Below are 24,574 nucleotides of genomic sequence, written 5' to 3'. Positions count from 1 at the left end.
TGTTTCTTATAATATACTCCCTCCATCCCTTAATACTCGCACCGGTTTGACCGGTGCGGAGTTTAAGACATTTGAATTGACTTATTAATTTAATGGTTTTGGTTGATAGTGGGGTATTTTTTAAATATTGTTAGTGGAAAATGTGTAAGAGGTGGGGAGTGGTGAGTGGAGGATGTGAATTTTAAAATAATTTTTTGTAAGGAATAGGGGTGTAGGTGGGGTAGTAGGTAACTGTGAGAAATAATATAATATTGATAAAGTTTCCATTTATAGAAGCGGTGCAAGTATTAAGGGACGGCCCGAAAAAGAGAGCGGTGCGAGTATTAAGGGACGGAGGGAGTAAAAGTTATTAAAAACGTATTTAAAGTTCTAAAAAACATGGGTAAAAGTTACAAAAATATGGATTAAAGTTATTCCGGTGTACAATAAATTTATTATACACCTTGTGCGTGCAAGACCGTTTGATACGAAAAGCATAATGATGTGATGTCTTATTTCATTTGCTTCAATGGGTATTGTAATAAAATTAAAGTGTAAGAACTTTTACTAATACGAAATTAAAAATATTCATGGTGAAATATGTGTACTAGAAATAAGATTGATCGAAAGACCCCCTCGTTGAAGGCTGTATCAAACAGATCGAAAGACCCCCTCGTTGAAGGCTGTATCAAACAGCGATGTGAAAAAGGGTATTCATCATTGTCAGATCTCATCCACAACGATCGTGGTTTTTCTGAATTAGAATTTTGTTTGATCCAAATTGTTTTGTATTTGTTAGTTTTGATTTCTATTGTAGATGTCGTATGACTATTTTATCAATGAACTAATTTTTACTTTCAAAAAAAAAAAAAAGATTGATTAGCTAGTTACACGTTTTCTTTGGGTGAACAATGGTGAAAGAGGGATTCATTGGGTGAATAGGAGTATGGTGCAGCGACCAAAAGGAATGGAAGGATTAGGGGTGCGTGCAATGGCAACTCTCAATGATAGGATGTTATTCAAGCAAGTTCATCTCCTTCATAATGATCCCAACCTTCTTCTCTCAGAAATTATTTTCAATACCACGAGATGTTTGATCTGTAAACCCATAAATAAAATTTGAAATGGAGTCTCGTGGGGGCTGTGGGTAGGGGTTTATAGGCGGCAAGAAAGATTTTTGAGGGTAGTATGGTATGAAAAGTGGGGAATGGTAGGAATATTCAAGCAACAAGCACGGCTTGGGTTAATGGCCAAGTACCCGAGGTAAGGTCGAACACTTACTTGGTGCCTCATCGAAATGGATGGTCCATGATTTCATTGACCATAGTTCATCAACATGGAAAGCTAATTTGGTAAGGGAGAGATTCGAATGGGAGGACGCAGTTAAAATTCTTGGAATGGAACTTCGAAAGGAGGAGAAGGAGGACTTTTTGTATTAGCACCACTCTTTAACGGGAAATTTCACGGTCAAATTTGGGTATGCTTTTCTTACTAAACCTTGTGATTTGGAGTCTAAGAGACTAAGAAATCAAGAGGTGCAGTATTTTAAGTTAAATTGGAGACTAAAATTCTTCCGAAATGGAAATATTTTCTTTGGAAATTAGCATAAAATGGGATTGCAATAAAAGAAAATCTTGTCTATAGAGGAATAAATATAGACCCCTTGTGTGATTGTTGTGGATGTCATGAGTGTAGACGCCTACTTTTTTCCCCATTCCCGAAAAGGAAGGTTCGATGTTGAGAACATAAATCTCCACTTGGCAACGCATCTCCTATAAAATAACGGATCTCAATCACCCTTCCATTTCAGCCAAAGCTGCTATTTATAGAAACCTGCTAAGAATAGTAACTGCCGTAAAAGGTAATTATTAAAAGTGGCAAAGTCATAAAAGATAGAAACCTGTCAGAATTAGGTGTTGCACTCCAACATAAATCCTAAAAGAGATAGAATTTGCATTCCTGGTATAATTCGAAAATAAGAGTTACGTATTAATTAAATTCCTAACGAACCTAGAGTTCGTAACGGGCCAGACGCATTCCGTCATAAGTTAATACGCACTAAAAGACTCGGATAAATCTCAAAAGCTCCGTGTTCTAAGAGTCCAACTCTGACAAAGAACTCGGCCTAGATCACATTTTCAACACCTGGATCTGGGCGCCGAAATCTTCGGCGCCCAGCCTTGGGCGCTGAAAGTGCCTGGGGCCGTTTTATCTCCGGATTCTTTTTGGATTCGTATCTTAAAATCTATCTTTCCACACACTCTTTTCCTATCTATACAGCCTAAACCCGACGTGAAAATAACACACAATTCCATAACCTGAGTATTGACTCTAGCCTTAAGCCTAAGCCTCACGCTGCGAAATTTATCCGACGTTCTGTCGCAATCGACCCAAAAGTCGAACAGAATGCATCCTGCCCCTTGTAGCTTGATGAATTAAGCCTAAATATTGGAACATTGCTTGGAAACCCGAGATTCGTTAAATAAAAGGAGAAATAGCAAAGCCAAGTGGTTAGTTTTCTGAGAACCACAACGCACCTCTCAAGGGTGCGTTGTAATGTGTCCCTCATATGATTTAATCTCTTTCATCACCCTTTTATAAAATTTTCAAACTATTAATTTGATTGATCTATCACGCCTAATAAGATAAAACCCTGGACAATTGAATTATCATGCTAGGTACCCTAAATCAATCTAAATAAGATAATCACGATCGATTTAGTATTATGTGTTGCATATTGCTAAAATCAATTCAGAATAGTTTAATAGTTTAACGCATGTCCCTTCAATTATTTATGCTGAGCTGAAGGATAACCTGCCTCTGGAGTATTATCGATGAGCACTCCTCTCGGTAGTTACAGTCCCCCGAACTCTCAATCTTTGCCCCGCGGGTGTACGTTGAGCGATCCCCACACCAGGGATCACAAGGAAACCTATGGCCGTCGTGGTCGAACATAATGGCACTCCCTTTATGTCACGATAACCGGGTTTTGTCAGTTTTTCTCATTGTCGTTCAAAACTAAATGGCGACTCCTATATTACTAGTCGATTGGGTGTAAACTCACAGGAAATCCAATTACACTTGATCTGACAACGTCACGCCCACGAGGGACGAGGTCACGCATTAGCCTCGTGCTCTTTCGACCCCCTCACAGTGGCGACTCCACTGGGGTTGTTAATGAAATACTCGTGCTCGTAGGTAATCAAAATAGCCGAAGGGTGAAACGATCCTACCCCGCGTTTATTTCCCTATCAAGTTGGGACGACCTGAAAATCAGCATATTAATGTGAACCGACAGAACCGCATAACGAATCTTGGCTCCCTTGGCATGTTTCATCTCGGGAGTTGGGAATAAGGATACCCATCGCCACCCGGGGGGTGCATACACTTCGAATGTTGTCCACTCGGCACTTTCGCTAGTAGTACACCTATTCCAAACCAAATCGCTCGCCCAGTAGGTCCCTCTCATTGGTGCATGCCCCCTTGGCTTACATCGTGATTGGCCTCTTGGGACGAAATTCGCTCGTGAATGCACTTCCCCGACCGGGGCATGTGTTGGATCGACGATAGAGGAGGTACCAAGCCGGCACAAATATTACCCATAGAAGCCTATCATAAACTACGTGACATATTATTTTGCTTCATGTTCTAATGTTAGTTATGTATAGCGAATTATGTGGTTGTGTGTGACAAATAACACTAGAAAACCAACGACCCTAAAAATTGCCCAAACATTCATAAACACCAATTGGCGAAAGAGTTGTACCAAAATACGTGTTCCGCAGCCCCGGGCGATCGCCACAAAAATAAGCGACGCCCAGGACAGCCTGTAACGGATCCCACAACGCCACACAACGCGTAAAGGACGTTATTAGGCAAACACGCAAAATCAAGTAGTATATACGAAAAAAGGATACGCAAACAGAATACGAGTACCAGTCAGGGACGCATTTTCAGCACCCCTGGCTGGGCGCCAATCATTTTCCACGCCCAGTGTAGACACCTACTTTTGTCCCCATTCCCGAAAGGGAAGGTTCAATGATGAGAATATAAATCTCCACTTGGCAAAGCATCTCCTATAAAATAACGAATCTCGATCACCCTTTTCATTTCGGCCAAAACTGCTATTTATAGAAACCTGCTAAAAATGGCAACTGCCGTAAAAAGTAGTTGTTAAAAGTGGCAAGACATAAAAGATAGAAATCTGTCAGAATTAGGTGTTGCACTCCAACTAAAATCCTAAAAGAGATAGAATTGGCAAAAGGAATTCTATTCCTGTTATAATTCGAAAATAAGAGTTACGTATTGATTAAATTCCTAACGAACCTAGAGTTCGTAACGGGCCCAGACGCATTCCGTCATAAGTTGATACACACTAAGAAACTCGGATAAGTCTCAAAAGCTCCGTGATTAAGAGTCCAAATCTGACAAAAAGCACGGCTCAGATTCTATTTTCAACGCCTGGTTCTGGGCGCCGAAATCTTCGGCGCCCAGCCCTTGGCGCTGAAAATACATGGGGATGTGACGTCTCTAAATTCTCTTTGGATTCGGATTCTAAATATCTATCTTTCCACCAACTCTTTCCCTATAAATACAGCCTCATAATCGACGAGAAGGACACACAATTCATAATCTAAATATTGACTCCAACCCTAAGCCTAAGCCTCACGCTGCGAAATTGATCCCGCATTCTGTCACAATCGACCCAAAAGTCGAACAGAACGTATCCTGTCCCTTGTAGCTGATGAATTAAGCCTAAATACTGGAACACTGCTCAGAAACCCGAGATTCGTTAAATAAAAGGAGAAATAGCAAAGCCAAGTGGTTATTTTTCTGATAACCGTGACGCACCTCTCAAGGGTGCGTCGTAATGTGTCCCTTCGCATGATTTAATCGCTTTCATCACCCTTTTATAAAATTGTTAAACTATTAATTTGATTGATCTATCACGCCTAATAAAGATAATACCTTGGACAATTGAACTATCAGGCTAGGTACCTTAAATCAATCTAAATAATATAATCACGATCGATTTAGTATTATGTGTTGCATATTGCTAAAATCAATTCAGAATAGTTTAATAGTTTAAACGCCTGTCCCTTCTATTATTTATGCTGAGCTAGTAAGGATAACCTGCCTCTGGAGTTATCGAGGAGCACTCCTCTCGGTAGTTACAGTCCCCCGAACTCTCAATCTCTGCCCTGCGGGTGTACGTTGAGCGATCCCCACACCAGGGATCACAAGGGAACCAATGGCTGTCGTGATCGAACATAATTGCACTCCCTTTATGTCACGATAACCGGGTTTTGTGAGTTTTTCTCATTGTCGTTAAAATCTGAATGGCGACTCCTATATTACTACTCGATTGGGTGTAAACTCACAGGAAATCTAACTACACTTGATCTGACAACGTCACGCCCACGAGGGACGAGGTCATGCATTAGCCTCGTGCTTTTTCGACCCCCTCCCAGTGGCGACTCCGCTGGGGAACGTTAATGAAATACTCGTGCTCGTAGGTAATCAAAATAGCCGAAGGGTGAAATGATCCTACTCCGTTTTTATTTCCTTATCAAGTAGGGACGACCTGAAAATCAGCATATTAATATGAACGGACAGAACCGCATAACGAATCTCGGCTCCCTTGGCATGTTTCATCTCGGGAGTTGGGACTAAGGATACCCATCGCCTACCGGGGGGTGCATACGCTTCGAATGTTGTCCACTCGGCACTTGTCGCTAGTAGTACACCCGTCCCAAACGCAATCGCTCGCCCACTAAGGTCCCTCTCATTGGTGCATGCCCCCTTGGCTTACATCGTGATTGGCCTCTTGGGACGAAATTCGTCTGTTGAATGCACTACCTCGACCGGGGCATGTGTTGGATCTACGATAGAAGCGGTACCAAGCCAGGCGCAAATATTACCCATAGAAGCCTATCATAAACTACGTGACATATTATTTTTGCTTCATGTTGTAATGTTAGTTATGTGTAGCGAATTATGTGATTATATTGTGATTATGTGTGACAAATAACGCTAGAAAACCAACGACCCTAAAAATTGCCTAAACATTCATAAACACAAATTGTCCAAAGAGTTATACCAAAATACGTGTTCCGCAACCCCGGGCTATCGCCACAAAAATAAGCGAAGCCTAGGATGGCCCGTAACGGATCCCACAACGCTACACAACGCGTAAAGGACGTTATTAGGCAAGCACCCAAAATTAAGTCGCATGTACAAAAAAAATATGCGCGAACAGAATACGAGTACCAGTTAGCTAGGGACGAATTTTCAGCGCCCCTGGCTGGGGGCCAAACATTTTCACGCCCTCCGCTGGGCGCTGAAGTTGCTGCCTGGCCTCTTGGTCAGGCACCGCAACCTCGATGCCCGCACACAAAATATACGTAGCAATAAAAAATTCGTAACAAATTTGCTACGAGGACGTATGAAAAAGCACTCGAGTCTAAGAACGACTTATAAAATAAACGACTCTTTGTGTCGTCATTAGGCCTCCTATGACGGCAATGTTCGGCACCAAAACCGAGTAAGCTCATTAAAATAACTTTGAATGTCACACGGACAAATATTTCGAAAATCTAAAGAATGACCAAAAGAAAAGCCAAAAATATACCAACAAGAGTGAGAATAGAAAACTGATAGGAGAGTCAAAGGTCTAGACTAAGTAATGCTTAACTTTGGGGCCTAAAATTTTGCTTATCTTATGCATAGCGCTGGTTCTGCCACTTGGCGTCGATCTGAAAATCAAAGGTTAGTACGTCTCGAAGATACATCACCAACACAAGGCTTAGCAACTCCAAGCTCCATCCGTCACTCCCCCCTTCAAAGATCTCCGATTCCCCAACCTCGATTCGCACCCTCAAACATGTCCATGGAAGAGCTGCGGGACCAAATGGCCCAAATGTCCCTACTTATGAATCAACTGAAAATGGAAAACGAATCCTTAGCGGCTGCACAAGCCAAACACGACCTCGATAACGAGAAGAAGATCGAAAAAATGGTTCTGCAGCAAACTATGGGGAGCAAGTATTTCTCCCTCGATCCTGAACCTTTTCCCGGCAAACTACCGGAAAAGTTTAGTTCATCCGACTTACCGAAGTTCAAAGCCACGGACAATCCCCTGATCATCTCTTGAGCTTTGTGAATGCCATGAACTTGAAAGGTGTGGACAAGTCCATGTATCTGCCTGCCTTTCCTTTGTCCTTGGAACCTGTGCCACTCAAATGGTACTACCACCAGGACCCTAAGCTCTTCCCCACTTGGGAGGACTTTGTCAATGTCTTCATCAAGCAATACTCGTCGAACATGGATTTTCAAGTCACCATGCGCGAGCTGGAAGTCTTCTTCCAAAAGAAAAATGAAGGTTTCACGACCTACTTTGCTAGATGGAGGGACCAAGCGGCCCAACTAATCAATAGGCCTCCTGAAACTGAATTGGTCCAAAAATTCATTGACAACCTAGACCCAGCTTATAAACAACATCTTAGATACCCGGGCCTTGATACCTTCAAGAGGGTTTACGATGTAGGAATAAAGATCGAGGATGACCTCACAAAAACAGTACAAAACAAGCCTCCATACAAAAATAATACCTACAACAGGGGCCACACGCCTCAAGCCCAAGAGGTCCACGTTGTAGAAGAAACCCCAACCCGAAGGAGCCCCGGGAGGTGGACCCGAGACCGAAAGTTTGCCCCACTCGGGTCGACTCTAGTACAAGCCTTCCAAAGACTAACCAAACAAGGAAAACTAAGGCCCATAGGCCCCACACCCAACCCTCCATTCAAAAATAAATACTAGGTCGAGGGCGCCCGCTGCGAGTTCCATCAAGGAAATGGGCATGATACCGAAAACTGCTGGAATCTAAAAAACACGATCCACGATATGATAGGGGATGAAATAATACCCCTCTCTAACGTTGGCAAGCCCAACAACAACAAAAGCCCACTCGGCTCTTGTCACATCTCTCTCGATCAACTAGAAAATATGAACTTTGACCCTACGGTGTATATTACGCCCCAAGGTGCACCACTCGCCATGGTCCCTATGCATCAAATCGAGAGAGAAGTGTGCGGTGTGTGGGATGATGATGCTGAAGATATCTACTTGTCCCAAGTATCGGGCCAGGACCTCTTTACTGAAACTTGGCCCGGGCACTCACCCATTGACACCACCCCTCAAGAGCCCGAAGTTGACAATCACACTTAGGAGGTGTGGCTTCTACCTTGCACCAGATGGTTAAACTTAACCATAACGGGGTAATTCTAGAAATACGCGCCCCTCCTCTCGACGTCAGTTGTACTATGGTCGGAACGACCGATGCTGCAGAAGACCTTTACGGTTTCCAAGTGGATGAAGTCATCCAAGTCATTGAGGATTACAATTTAGCATTTCTAGATCCGCGAGCGTCCCGGGTCATCCCTAAGATGTTGCTAGCTCAAGGCTATTTCCCGGGAACTCCATTGGGCATAAGGAAGAAGAACAACATGTTCCATCCCCTACCCAACAAAACTACTCCCTTTGGTCTAGGCTTTACACCAACGGAGGAAGATATTGCTGACCACTTGTCTAAGCTACGCCTTAAGCCAGCCAAGACAAAACAAACCACCCTTCTTTCCCCATACCAAAGAACCCTTAACGGTATGTTTGTCCGAGAAGGAGAAGAACACCCATGCTGCGACTTCCCTGAACCCTTTTTTCAGAATGACCTGCTAAAACCCGGATTTGAAATTTTCCATGACTGTCATACTATGGATGAGGCACCTCACCTCCCCAAGACTGAAACAGCCGAAATATTAGACAACCAAGCTCTGTGGACATTGTTTAACGAATCGAGGCCCATGGAGGACGAGACTGTAATAACCACCCTAGCCCTACAAGATGAAGGTTTCGATCCAACCCGGTGAAGACATATCAGTGGGTCAATGCAAAGGGAATAGAGTTCAAGATTAGTACAGGCGAAGGACCAAAGTTCTACGAGACTAAACCCAAGGCTTGAGCCATAGAGAGCACTTTAGCAAAGCGCCTAGTAGTTCTTTAGATGATAGAAATAATAAAACTCTAGAGATGGTCCTAGGACCCCTTAGAATATAGGTTAATTTATTTTCAGTGTGTTTTCCTTACTTTCCAAATTAATAAAGGCGTAAGATTTCTCCTAAAAAATTGCTCTACCACTAAACAAGTGAAGGAAATAATGCCCTTGGTCCAAGTATGCATTCAATGTTAAGTCTAATAAATGCGGTTCAGTATTAATTAACAAGTTAATAATTCAGTGAGATCAAGTGAGCTGAATGCCTAGCTAGAGGCCGCTTCAGTTCAAGTGGAATTAATGATATTAATCCACAGCTTACTCTTGATTGAACCCGTAGGGTCACACAAATATTACGTAAACGGATCAAGTATTTAATGGCATTAAATACTCTATCTATGGATATTCGGAATCGACGGATCTTGGTTTCAGTGGGAGCTGAGATCGTCACAAGCAAGAAATGAATACTCCGGAAACGATGATATTGCCGGAAACGGAAATATGGATCGTATCGGAAATATAAATATTATCCAAATCGTAGATGTTGCCGGAAACGGAAACATGGTACGTATCGGAAAATATTATCGGAAATGGAAATATTGTCGGAATCGGAAATATTGCCGGAAACGGAAATATTGTCAGAATCGGAAATATTATCGGAATCGGAAAATAATTCCGGAAACGGAAATATTAAATATTTGTTCGAAACGGAAATTAATTCCGGAATCGGAAATATTAAATATTGTTCGTATCGGAAATGAATTCCGGAACCGGAAATTTAATCGGAAGCGTATCGTACGATTAAGCATCGGACGAGGCCTGCCGGACGAAGGCCCAGCACGAAGCCATGCCATCGCCCAGCGAGCAAAGACGCGCGCACGCCCAGCCCAAGGCAGCGCCAGGCCCACCGCAAGGCAGGCCCAGCGCGCCAAGGCAATGCTGCCCAGCGTGGGCTGCGTGGGCCGAGCGCATGCGTGCGGGTGCCCTCGTGGCTCCGTGCGTGTGTGTTTGTTTCCATGCATAATTCCTAAATCTATTAGGATTTGGAGTATGATTAAACTCCTATTTCTATTAGGATTATTTAATTAATTAGAGTCTTTGTAGGATTCTAAGTTTAATTAAATCGTATCCTACTAGGATTCCAATTCCCTTTCCAAACCTCTATAAATAAGGGCCTTGGGTCATAATTTATACGTACGATTGAAGTATTCAAAGGGTAAGTTTTTGAAAGAAAATTCAGCCACACTCTTGCACAATATAGCTGAAAATTCCTAAGCACCTTAAGGGCGATTCTAGTTGGTCAATCTTGAGGCGGATCCGGACGTACTGTGGACTATCTACGGAGGGACGACACTTGGAGTCCTAAAGACTTGTTCTTGTTCGGTTCGGGCGCAGCTAGGGAAGGCACGCTACAAAGTGTATGCATCTATACTATGCTAAATGAATATGTGTAAATAATATGCTTTCCTGGCTTTATGGTTTTTCCGCATGATTTTTCGGCCGAACCCAGAATTCTCAAATTCGAAGCCTAACTATGAATTTTTGGAGGTTTTAGTTTTTCGAACGCAAAATTTCGTAAATTTAAGATGTTAAATTAAATATTTGCGATTTTTGTTGTTAAATCTTGAATTTTTGATTGACCTACTGTATATGTTTAACAAGTTTGAATGCCTAGCCTTGTTAATTATGCAATCTAATTTGTAATTATGATTAATTTGTTGAAAATTGGAATAATTTAGAATTAATTTGATTTTCATAATTAGTTAATAATTAAATTAGATACCTATGATTAAAAACCACCATAAAAATTGTAAATTTGTGTTAAATTTTAAATTTTTATGACCTAGACTTGAATCCATGTAAATCGGAAATCAATTAATTAATAAATTTTCGATTTTTCGCCCTAAAATTATGAAATTAATATGATTTATTAATTTGTCATTAATTTTGAAAATAAAATTTTTAATTTTTATGCGATTCGCTCATATAATTTGCACGCACAAAGCAATGGACGCTACGTGTTACCCTTAAGGGGTGTTGTATAGTGCGGGCATGCGACGACGAGCAAGGGAGCTCGTCGCCCATGCGGTACGAATGCAATGGTGCACGAGCACAAGGCAGCAGCCCTGCCTTGTGTCGTGTGCTGTGTGCGACGAGCGAGTGGGCAAGGGCGAGAGCAAGGCAGCGACAGTCGCGTGTGGGCAGCAGGCGAGCTGCGCCACGACGCAACTGCCGTGCGCAACGTGCGAAGCCTCGCGCGCAGCGAGCGCAAGCTCGCGTGCGACGAGCGCTGCGCCCAGCGATGGTGAGCAGCGAGCGCGGGCGACGAGCGCTGCGCCCAGCGATGGTGAGCAGCGAGCGTGTTGCGACGAGCGATGGCGCGCGCCTTGCGATGGTGAGCAGCAGCAGATGCGACGCAGCACATAGGCTGCGCGCACATGGCCAGCGATGGCTGCGTGCGTGTGGCCTATGGCTGTGCGTTGCGTGATGTAGGTGCGTGCTTTGAGTTACGATTAGATCGTTTTAAAATTTTAATTTGAAATTTTCAGTTTACGTAATTTTAATTAATTTTAAAATTAATAATTTAAATTGTTTTCTTTGATTTTAATTTTGAATATTATAATTATAATAAATTTCATTTATTTTAATTATTTTACTAAAATTAAAATCATGAATTAATTTAAATACGACTGAAAAATAAATTAAATAAGCGGATTCAATTATAAATTTATATGAGCTTTAAATTTTAATTAAATTTGTATGTTTCTGGTTAGACTAGAAATACATTTTTATGTTTAAAATTAGTAAAGCATATGAATTTATTGGTTTAAGTGGGAGCCCTTTTAGTCATAAACTCTTGATTAGGTCTACAAATCCTTAAGGTTAAAACAACTTGATTAGAATTAATAAGGACTGAATAATTTGTAGATTATTGGTGCCCTTGATTAATTGCTGCAAATGTTTATGTGATGCATAATGTGTTTTACTAACCAGCTATGTGGGCCATTCATGATAATGAATGGGTGAATGGTATATATTGTATATGTACTGTTTTGCAGGTTATGAAGTGACTAGTATGGCCCAAATAGGATAGAAAATATGGTCTGCGTACCATTAATTTGAATGTAATTGGTCTAAAGTACCAAAATTGTTTTTCAATTCAAATATGGTCTGCGTACCATCAAATAGTTGTAATTAGTTTAATTATAGCTTATCCTATTTGAAGAAAATGGGGCCTCCCACGGAGATTTTCGAGACGGACTTTGAAGTTGAAGCTTCAAGATGAAGTTGGGCCATACTAGATCACATTTATCTTATGTATGCTTTAAGTTATTTATTGCTTTAAATATGTCTTAATTATGCATGAAATCAAAGCTTGATTATGTTGCATGATTAAGGATTTTAGTTCACTTAAAATCTAACCAACATAGTAAGAGCCTTATGTTCCAAACTTAAAAATTGAGTTAAAAGGTGCCATGCCAAAATATACACTTGCTTGGATATCCTTTACATCAATCTAGTAATAGTTTTCGCTCAGCGAGGTGTTACTTATTGGTCCTAAAGGGGCAAGGTACACAAATAATTGTGAGTACATGTTAGTTTTGGTGAAACTCAACGATATAAGTAAGGAGTCCTTTTATGTCATGGCAAAATCGATAGGTTTACCTAATAAGTCCTTAGACGTGCCTATCAACCAAGAATAGTTTCTAGACTATTAGCAAAAGGTTTTTGCTTTCCTAAGATGTTTTAGGATTGAGTCGACAAACTGTGCTTAATTCTCCAATGATTTTAGGATCTTGGAATCATTTTATTCACACCCGCCGGAACAATAAATTCGAATAAAATGCCAATAACTTGTTTAAATTGCATGATTGCTTTAATTTTCAAGTTATTATTCATGATAAATGTTTAGACTTTGCATGCTTCAATGAATGTTTTAATTATTGTTTATAATTAAATATCTTGCACTGCAGTAAATCCTTTTAGAAAGGTAACAGTAAATTTCCTCGATTGGTAATGAATCCAAGAACGATTCACAGAAATGAGAGAAAATGAGCAATTTAAAATGTACGTTTCTTTTAACGACTTTTATGGTTGTTTACGAATATCAAAATCGAATGGCAAACCAATTGGTGCTTGTGAATTCAAAATAAACTGTAGTTTTGAGATCCTAAAGCATTGTGTTTAAAACGCTCATCTTTACCAATGGTTAACAACCTAATATCTTTGTCCATTTAATTCTCGAATGAGTCTAGTCCCTAGACATTCGAATAGATCGATGCATAGAGAACTTTAGAAGCTTCTGGTAAGATCATCTACTTGAAACTTAATATTCAACATAAAATGGTAAGAACCTTGTTGGAGTGACATTGGGCATGTCTAACAAAGTATAAAAGTCAAAAGTCAATTCTTAAGACTATAAGAAAGGGTAAAAGAAATAGGAAAACAAAGGAACAAATGAAAGGAATTTACAATTCCGTTTCTACCTATAAGTTTATGTTTAAAGAGAAGTGACCTGAAGGAAATAATGCCCTTGGTCCAAGTATGCATTCTATGTTAAGTCTAATAAGTGCGGTTCAGTATTAATTAACAAGTTAATAATTCAGTGAGATCAAGTGAGCTGAATGCCTAGCTAGAGGCCGCTTCAGTTCAAGTGGAATTAATGATATTAATCCACAGCTTACTCTTGACTGAGCCCTTAGGGTCACACAAATAGTACGTAAACGGATCAAGTATTTAATGGCATTAAATACTCCATCTATGGATATTCGGAATCGACGGATCTTGGTTTCAGTGGGAGCTGAGATCGTCACAGGCAAAAAAGGAATGCTCCGGAAACGATGATATTACCGGAAACGGAAATATGGATCGTATCGGAAATGTAAATATTATCCAAGTCGTAGATGTTGCCGGAAACGGAAACATGGTACGTATCGGAAAATATTATCGGAAATGGAAATATTGCCGGAATCGGAAATATTGCCGGAAACGGAAATATTGTCAGAATCGGAAATATTATCGGAATCGGAAAATAATTCCGGAAACGGAAATATTAAATATTTGTTCGAAACGGAAATTAATTCCGGAATCGGAAATATTAAATATTGTTCGTATCGGATATAAATTCCGGAATCGGGAATTTAATCGGAAGCGCGTCGTACGAATTAGCATCGGACGAGACTTGCTAGACGAAGGCCCAGCACAAAGCCAGGCCTACGCTCAGCAAGCCCAAGCGCCCAAAAACACGATGCCAAGGCACGCCCGGTCCAGCGCAAGGCCAGGCCCAGCAATGGCCTTGGCGCGCGCGCGGGGCTGCGACGAGTGGGCTGGCGCTGTGCGTGGGCCGCAAGGCCTGCGTGCGGTGCTAGCGTATCACTCGAAGTGTGTTACTCGAATCCTAAGGCTACCGGGATTTGTCATATGATTAAATCTAATCCTAAAAGATTTAGTTTGTTTAATTAGAGTCCTAATAGGATTATAATTAAATAAATTAGTATCCTAATAGGATTCCAAATCCTTTTCCATAACTCTATAAATAGGTGCCTAGGGTCACATATTTACATAGAGTATTCAAGTATTCAAAGTGATTTTTGAGAGCAAAAATTCAGTCATACAATTGCCTAATAAGTGCCGAAAATTCTAAGTACCTTAAGGGCGATCCTAGTTGGTCAAGCTTAAGGCGGATCCGGACGTGCTGTGGACTATCTACGGAGGGACGACACTTGGAGTCCTAAAGACTTGTTCTTGTTCGGTTCGGGCGCAGCTAGGGAAGGCACGCAACAAACAGTATGCATCTAAACTATGCTAAATGATTATGTGTAAATAATATGCTTTCCTGGCTTTATGGTTTTTCCGCATGATTTATGAATTGTCATATGTATCATAACCTTACAGTGGTATCACGAGCCTCTTATTATTTTCATAAGGAAAATTTGGTAATATTAATCCAACCTTTGGCCGATTTTCTCTTATTAAGTCCACCTACGACATATTTTTTAATAATCCCACCTTTACTACCCAACGACTTTTATTGGGCCTAACAGGTAATAAAATTGTTGTAGACGGTAATATGTCTCTACGTGGAAGTACCCTCTCTCGATATATTCAGTCATTATCATCAATTCATCACCATCTCGTTGACTTTTTCACCGATTTTCGATCACTTAAGCCCAATAAAAGTTGTTGGGTAGTAAAGGTGAGATTATTAAAAAATATGTCGTAGGTGGGATTAATAAAAGAAAATCGGCCAAAGGTTGGATTAATATTACCAAATTTTCCTTTTCATAATCTAAATTGCATGAACATGGTTAAATATTACAAATTTGCAAGAATTAAAAGGGGTGATTAATTTTCGTAATTGTTAATTAATTGCAAATTGCGTTTATTTAATTATACGTACGCAGGTTTTCGGCAGTTTCTTCGTTACTCATCCAAATCGAGTGATTTTTGTGTCAATTCCGCATGTAAAAGGCATTCTAAAATTTTGACAAAAATAGTATTTTTCGGCCGAACCCAGCATTCTAAAAATTTTGATTGACCTACTCTATATGTTTAACAAGTTTGAATGCCTAGCCTTGTTAATTATGATTAATTTGTTGAAAATTGGAATCATTTAGAATTAATTTGATTTTCATAATTAGTTATAATTTATTTAGATACCTATGATTAAAAACCACCATAAAAATTGTAAATTTATGTTAAATTTTAAATTTTTATGACCTAGACTTGAATCCATGTTAATCGGAAATCAATTGAATAATAAATTTTCGATTTCTCGCCCTAAAATTATGAAATTAATATTATTTATTAATTTGTCATTAATTTTGAATATAAATTTTAAATTTTTATGCGATTCGCTCATATAACTTGCACGCACAAAGCAATGGACGCTACGTGTTACCCTTAAGGGGTGTTGTATAGTGCGGGCATGTGACGACGAGCAAGGGAGTTCGTCGCCCATGCGGTACGAATGCAATGAGCAAGGCCATAGTGCACGAGCACAAGGCAGCAGCCCTGCCTTGTGTCGTGGGCTGTGTGCAATGGGCGAATGGGCGAGGGCGAGAGCAAGGCACGAGCAGTCGCGTGTGGGCAGCAAGCGAGCTGCGCCACAGCGCGCACTGCCTCGCGCAAGCGTGCGGAGCCTCGCGCGCAGCGAGCGCAAGCTCGCGTGCCACGAGTGCTACGCCCCAACATCGATCGCTCGCGCGCAGCGAGCGCTGTTGTGCGTGCGACGAGCGCTGCGCCCAGCGATGGCGTGCGAGTGCTTGTTGCGACGTGCGACGAGCGCTGCGCCCAACGATGGCGTGCGAGTGCTTGTTGTGACGTGCTACGAGCGCTGCGCCCAGCGATGGCGTGCGAGTGCTTGTTGCGACGTGCGACGAGCGCTGCGCCCAGCGATGGCGTGCGAGTGCTTGTTGCGACGTGCGACGAGCGCTGCGCCCAGCGATGGCGTGCGAGTGCTTGTTGCGACGTGCGAAGAGCGCTGCGCCCAGCGATGGCGTGCGAGTGCTTGTTGTGCGTGCGACGAGCGCTGCGCCCAGCGATGGCATGCGAGTGCTTGTTGTGACGTGCGACGAGCGCTGCGCCCAGCGATTGCAAGCAGCTCGCTATTGCGACGTGCGACGAGCGCTGCGCCCAGCGATGGGCTACGGCAGCATGCTCGTGCGTCGAGCGCTGGCGCGCGCAGCGAGCACCAGCTCGCGTGATGCATTGCGATGGTGAGCAGCAGCAATGCGAGGCAGCGCATGGGCTGCGCGCACATGGCCAGCGATGGCTGTGTGCGTGTGGCCCATGGGCGTGCGTTGCGTGGGGTTGTTGCGTTACGATTAGATCGTTTTGAAATTTTCAGTTTACGTAATTTTAATTAATTTTAAAATTAATAATTTAAATTATTTTCTTGGATTTTAATTTTGAATATTGTAATTATAATAAATTTTATTTATTCTAATTATTTTACTAAAATTAAAAATATTAAATAATTTAAATACGACTGAAATTAAATTAAACTTTTTGGATTCAATTATAAATTTATATGAGCTTTAAAATTTTAATTAAATTTTTATGTTTCCGGTTAGACTAGAAATACAATTTTATATTTAAAATTAGTAAAGCATATGAATTTATTGGTTTAAGTAGGAGCCCTTTTTAAGTCATATACTCTTGATTAGGTCTACAAATCCTTAAGGTTAAAACAACTTGATTAGAATTAATAAGGACTGAATAATTTGTAGATTATTGGTGCCCTTGATTAATTGCTGCAAATGTTTATGTGATGCATAACGTGTTTTACTAACCAGCTATGTGGGCCATTCATGATAATGAATGGGTGAATGGTATATATTGTATATGTACTGTTTTGCAGGTTATGAAGTGACTAGTATGGCCCAAATAGGATAGAAAATATGGTCTGCGTACCATTAATTTGAATGTAATTGGTCTAAAGTACCAAAGTCGTTTTTCAATTCAAATATGGTCTGCGTACCATCAAATAGTTGTAATTAGTTTTAATTATAGCTTATTCTATTTGAAGAAAATGGTGCCTCCCACGGAGATTTTCAAGACGGACTTTGAAGTTAAAGCTTCAAGATGAAGTCGGGCCATACTAGATCACATTTATCTTATGCATGTTTTAAGTTATTTATTGCTTTTAAATATGTCTTAAAATGCATGAGATCAAGAGCTTGATTATGTTGCATGATTAAGGATTTTAGTTCACTTAAAATCTAACCAACATAGTAAGAGCCTTAAGTTCCAAACTTAAAAATTGAGTTAAAAGGTGCCATGCCAAAATATACACTTGCTTGGATATCCTTTACATCAATCTAGTAATAGTTTTCGCTCAGCGAGGTGTTACTTATTGGTCCTAAAGGGGCAAGGTACACAAATAATTGTGAGTACATGTTAGTTTTGGTGAAACTCAACGATATAAGTAAGGAGTCCTTTTATGTCGTGGCAAAATCGATAGGTTTACCTAATAAGTTCTTAGACGTACCTATCAACCAAGAATAGTTTCTAGACTATTAGCAAAAGGCTTTTGCTTACCTAAGATGTTTTAGGATTAAGTCGACAAACTGTGCTTAGTTCTTCAATGATTTTAGGATCTTGGAATCATTTTATTCACACCTGACGGAACACATAACTTGAATAAAATGCTTAATGAACATTGAATTATGCATGTATGCTAGAATTTAAGTTTATTAAGAGAAACTGTGAATGGTTATTTATTTGTTTATTCTTTTCAATTGTAGTTTTAAATATGGCAAACAACAATTCATTCAACATTCGATCAATTCTCGAAAAGGAGAAGTTGAACGGGAAAAACTTCTTTGACTGGCAAAGGAACTTGCAAATAGTTCTTATACAGGAAGAAAAGGAGTATGTCCTAGAAGAGGCGATGCCCGAAGCCGCAGGCGACGGGGTCACTCAGGCAGCCCTCAATCGTTGGATTGATGCCAACAAGGATGTGAAATGTCTAATGCTCGCCACCATGAGTGCAGATCTGCAGAAAACGTTCATCAACTCAGATGCTTTCACAATCATCAGTGAGTTGAAGAACATGTTCCAAGATCTGGCTCGAGTCGAAAGATTCGAGACTCATAGGCAAATTCTTGAGACCAAGCTTAAGAAAGGCGAGCCCGTAAGTCCACATGTTCTCAAAATGATTGGACTCATTGAGAATATGAGTCGGCTGGATCAGCAATTTTCTCAGGAAATGGCTATAGACACCATCCTCCATTCTCTTCATAGCGGGTATGATCAGTTCAAACTGAACTACAATATGAATAGTCTGGACAAAACGCTCACTGAGCTTCACGGTATGCTGAAGACCGCTGAAAAGACGCTCAAAAGTGATAAGCAGGATGTGCTTATGGTGCGTGGGGGCAAGTTCAAGAAATCTGGAAAGAACAGGAATGCTAAGAAAGGTGGCAACAAGGCCAGCCCAACTAAGCAAACTGGCGCCAAATCTCTAAAGAGGAAGGTCAGTCAACCCACTTCTGAATCCGAATGCTTCTACTGCAAGAAGAAGGGGCATTGGAAGAGAGATTGCTTGAAGCTAAAGGAAGATCAGAAGAACGGAACAGTCGTTCCATCTTCAGGTATTTTCGTTATAGAATGTATACTTGCTAATTCAACTTCTTGGGTATTAGATACAGGTTGTGGCTCACACTTATGTTCCAATCCACAGGGACTAAGAAGAAGTAGAAAGTTAAGCAAGGGTGAAGTCGACCTACGAGTGGGAAATGGAGCACGGATTGCTGCATTAGCTGTAGGAACTTACTATTTGTCGTTGCCCTCCGGGCTAGTTTTGGAACTGGAAGAATGTTTCCATGTTCCAAGTCTTACTAAAAACATCATTTCAGTTTCTTGCTTAGATGCTAAGGGATTTTTCTTTTTAATAAAAGACAATAGTTGTTCGTTTTATTTAAAGAGATGTTTTATGGATCTGCTAGATTAGTCAATGGACTTTATTTATTAGATCACGACAAACAAGTATATAACATAAATACCAAAAAGGCCAAAAAGGATGATTCATATCTCACCTATCTGTGGCATTGTCGATTAGGCCATATAAACTTGAAACGCTTAGAAAGACTTCAAAAGGAAGGAATTCTAGAACCATTTGACTTAGAGGATTATGGTAAATGCGAATCATGTTTACTTGGAAAAATGACAAAGCAACCTTTCTCTAAAGTTGGAGAAAGAGCAAATGAACTATTGGGTTTAATCCATACAGATGTATGTGGACCAATGAGTACAAATGCTAGAGGTGGTTTCAGCTACTTTATCACTTTCACTGATGACTTCAGTAGATATGGTTATGTCTACCTAATGAAGCATAAGTCTGAATCCTTTGACAAATTCAAGGAATTTCAGAGTGAAGTAGAGAATCAATTAGGCAAGAAGATTAAGGCACTGCGGTCTGATAGAGGCGGTGAATATCTGAGCTATGAATTTGATGACCATCTGAAAGAATGTGGAATTCTATCAGAATTGACTCCTCCTGGAACACCTCAATGGAACGGTGTGTCAGAACGGAGGAACAGAACCTTGCTGGACATGGTCAGGTCAATGATGGGTCAGGCCAAACTTCCATTAGAATTTTGGGGACATGCACTAAATACAGCTGCACTCACTATAAATAGAGCTCCGTCTAAAGCTGTCAAAAAGACTCCATATGAATTATGGTTTGGAAAGCCTCCAAATGTGTCTTTTCTGAAGATTTGGGGATGTGAAGTATACGTCAAACGATTAATTTCAGACAAACTTCATCCAAATTCTGACAAATGTATCCTTGTGGGCTATCCAAAGGAGACAAAGGGGTATTACTTCTACAATACATCTGAGAACAAGGTGTTTGTTGCTCGAGATGGTGTCTTTTTGGAGAGAGATCACATTTCCAAAATGACAAGTGGGAGAAAAGTAGACCTCGAAGAAATTCGAGTCGATCAACAAACTCTAGAGAATGCTCAAGATGACATTCAGGATGAAACTCAGAGATCTTTAGAAGAATCTGGTGAGAATCATGGTCAATCTAGAAATGTTACCCCGCGTAGATCGCAAAGATATAGATCTCAACCGGAAAGGTACTTAGGTATTTTGACGAACGAGAGCTATGACGTTCTATTACTTGAAAGTGATGAACCTGCGACTTACAAACAAGCTATGACAAACCCTAGCTCCAAGCAATGGCAAGAAGCCATGCAATCTGAATTAGACTCCATGTCTGAAAACCAAGTATGGGATTTGGTCGATTTGCCAGATGGCTACCAAGCCATTGGAAGCAAATGGGTTTTCAAACTGAAAAAGGACAAGGATGGGAAACTTGAAGTTTTCAAAGCTAGATTGGTTGCAAAAGGTTACAGGCAAGTCCACGGTGTGGATTACGATGAAACCTTTTCACCAGTTGCAATGCTAAAGTCTATTCGGATAATGTTAGCAATCGCTGCATATTACGATTACGAAATATGGCAGATGGATGTCAAAACTGCTTTCTTAAACGGCGTTTTAATAGAAACTGTGTTTATGACACAGCCTGAAGGTTTTGAGGATCCAAAGAATGCTAAAAAGGTATGCAAGCTAAAGAAGTCAATCTACGGATTGAAGCAGGCATCCAGGAGCTGGAATATACGTTTTGATGAAGCAGTCAGTGACTTTGGTTTCATCAAGAACGCAGACGAATCTTGTGTATACAAGAAGGTCAGTGGGAGCAAGATTGCTTTCCTAGTATTATATATCGACGACATATTACTTATCGGAAATGACATTCCTATGTTGAACTCTGTCAAGATTTGGCTTGGGAAATGTTTTTCGATGAAAGATCTAGGAGAAGCACAGTACATATTGGGCATCAAGATTTACAGAGATAGATCTAAAAGGATGATTGGACTTAGTCAAAGCACTTATATCAATATGGTGCTTGATAGGTTCAAGATGGCGGACTCCAAGCGAGGCTACCTACCCATGTCTCATGGAATAACTCTAAGCAAGACTCAGTGCCCAAAAACACTTGATGAGCGTAGACGAATGAATGGGATTCCATATGCATCATTGATTGGTTCAATAATGTATGCTATGATATGTACACGCCCGGATGTTGCGTACGCACTCAGTGCTACGAGCAGATACCAGTCAGACCCAGGAGAGGCGCATTGGACTGCTGCCAAGAATATTCTGAAGTACCTGAAAAGGAACAAAGATGACTTCCTGGTCTATGGTGGAGATGATGAATTAATTGTTAAAGGCTATACGGACGCAAGTTTCCAAACCGACAAAGATGATTTCAGATCACAGTCTGGCTTTGTCTTCTGCCTCAACAGAGGTGCAGTAAGTTGGAAAAGTGCTAAGCAAAGCACCATTGCGGATTCTACAACTGAAGCGGAGTACATTGCTGCACATGAAGCAACAAAGGAAGCTATATGGCTAAGGAAGTTCATAGGTGAACTTGGTGTAGTCCCCTCCATTAAAGGACCAATAGCCCTGTATTGTGATAATAACGGAGCTATTGCACAGGCAAAGGAGCCTAGACACCACCAGAGAGTCAAGCATGGACTTCGTAGATTTCACCTTCTACGAGAGTTCGTTGAAAGAAAAGAAGTCGAGATAAACAAGATTGGAACTGATGACAACATATCAGATCCATTAACTAAACCTCTGCCGCAGGCGAAGCACAACTCGCACACTGCAGCTATGGGAATCAAGCATATTGGAGAATGGCTTTGATATCCCTGTTTAATGTTTTAAAGTTTTAGAGTTTAAATCTTTGTAAAACATTATTGGTTAATCATTCACAATAAATGAAGAGAATTCATTTTTCCATTTAATTTGTGGTTTATTAAATGATGAGTCCCTTCAATTTGGCGATATATTCAAGATAGACTGTCAGGACCAGTCCTGTGACTAAGAAATGTCTATCAAGTGAACTTGAATGTCAAAGGTTGAAAATGGTCCCTAGTCGGAGTTTTCTATAAAATGGGACGCATAGAAAACGTTAGACGACTAGAATGCAAGATGACTAGTAGTTCTGTTTCTTGAACTATGTGGACATGGCAATGTCATAATCATTTGCATAGATACTTACTTTGGGAAGACTAGTATCGGACAAGACCTATGAAACTTTACTGTAAGAGATGAAAATCTGTCATAAGTAAATTTCACTAAAATTATTAGACACTAAATCCTCAATACCTGAGTGATTTGAGATTACTTGTTTGAGAACTGGTTGCTTTGACGTTGACCAACCGTCGCACCGTAAAAGGAAGCTATAAAGGCAACGCTCAGGTAATCACCTATCAAACGAAGTCTAATCTCAAGATCGCAAGATTGGGATTGTCCTCCCATAAATCGGGATGAGATGCTTAAAAGTTGTACAAGGCCACTCGGAGAGCTAGAAACGGTGAAATGCATGGCCGTGCTCGGATGAATCATAGGCTATGATTATCTGTTTATTTGATCAGTTGAACTCTGAAACTGAGGAACACCTCTGGACATAATAAGGATGACAACTCTTACCTTATGTTCAAGAGCAAGCATCGAGTGACAAAGGAATTAGGAAATGCACACTTGTCCCTAAGGACAAGTGGGAGACTGAAGGAAATAATGCCCTTGGTCCAAGTATGCATTCTATGTTAAGTCTAATAAGTGCGGTTCAGTATTAATTAACAAGTTAATAATTCAGTGAGATCAAGTAAGCTGAATGCCTAGCTAGAGGCCGCTTCAGTTCAAGTGGAATTAATGATATTAATCCACAGCTTACTCTTGACTGAACCCGTAGGGTCACACAAATAGTACGTAAACGGATCAAGTATTTAATGGCATTAAATACTCCATCTATGGATATTCGGAATCGACGGATCTTGGTTTCAGTGGGAGCTGAGATCGTCACAGGCAAAAAAGGAATGCTCCGGAAACGATGATATTACCGGAAACGGAAATATGGATCGTATCGGAAATGTAAATATTATCCAAGTCGTAGATCTTGCCGGAAACGGAAACATGGTACGTATCGGAAAATATTATCGGAAATGGAAATATTGCCGGAATCGGAAATATTGCCGGAAACGGAAATATTGTCAGAATCGGAAATATTATCGGAATCGGAAAATAATTCCGGAAACGGAAATATTAAATATTTGTTCGAAACGGAAATTAATTCCGGAATCGGAAATATTAAATATTGTTCGTATCGGAAATAAATTCCGGAATCGGGAATTTAATCGGAAGCGCGTCGTACGAATTAGCATCGGACGAGACTTGCTAGACGAAGGCCTAGCACGAAGCCAGGCCTACGCTCAGCAAGGCCAAGCGCCCAAAAACACGCTGCCAAGCCACGCCCGGTCCAGCGCAAGGCCAGGCCCAGCAATGGCCTTGGCGCGTGCGCGGGGCTGCGACGAGTGGGATGGCGCTGTGCGTGGGCCGCAAGGCCTGCGTGCGGTGCTAGCGTATCACTCGAAGTGTGTTACTCGAATCCTAAGGCTACCGGGATTTGTCATATGATTAAATCTAATCCTAAAAGATTTAGTTTGTTTAATTAGAGTCCTAGTAGGATTATAATTAAATAAATTAGTATCCTAATAGGATTCCAAATCCTTTTCCATAACTCTATAAATAGGTGCCTAGGGTCACATATTTACATAGAGTATTCAAGTATTCAAAGTGATTTTTGAGAGCAAAAATTCAGTCATACAATTGCCTAATAAGTGCCGAAAATTCTAAGTACCTTAAGGGCGATCCTAGTTGGTAAAGCTTAAGGCGGATCCGGACGTGCTGTGGACTATCTACGGAGGGACGACACTTGGAGTCCTAAAGACTTGTTCTTGTTCGGTTCGGGCGCAGCTAAGGAAGGCACGCAACAAAGAGTATGCATCTAAACTATGCTAAATGATTATGTGTAAATAATATGCTTTCCTGGCTTTATGGTTTTTCCGCATGATTTATGAATTGTCATATGTATCATAACCTTACATGACCTAGCAATGAAACTTCCTTGGTATCATATACCGCTTGAGGTTCTTACTTCGGTAATAACTCAAAAAATGGAAGCTAGGCTAC

This window comes from Spinacia oleracea, chromosome 3, assembly GCF_020520425.1.
Source record: "Spinacia oleracea cultivar Varoflay chromosome 3, BTI_SOV_V1, whole genome shotgun sequence".
In the NCBI taxonomy this organism is placed as follows: domain Eukaryota; kingdom Viridiplantae; phylum Streptophyta; class Magnoliopsida; order Caryophyllales; family Amaranthaceae; genus Spinacia; species Spinacia oleracea.
The sequence above is the reverse complement of the archived record's forward strand: the minus strand, read 5'-3'. Positions refer to the sequence as shown.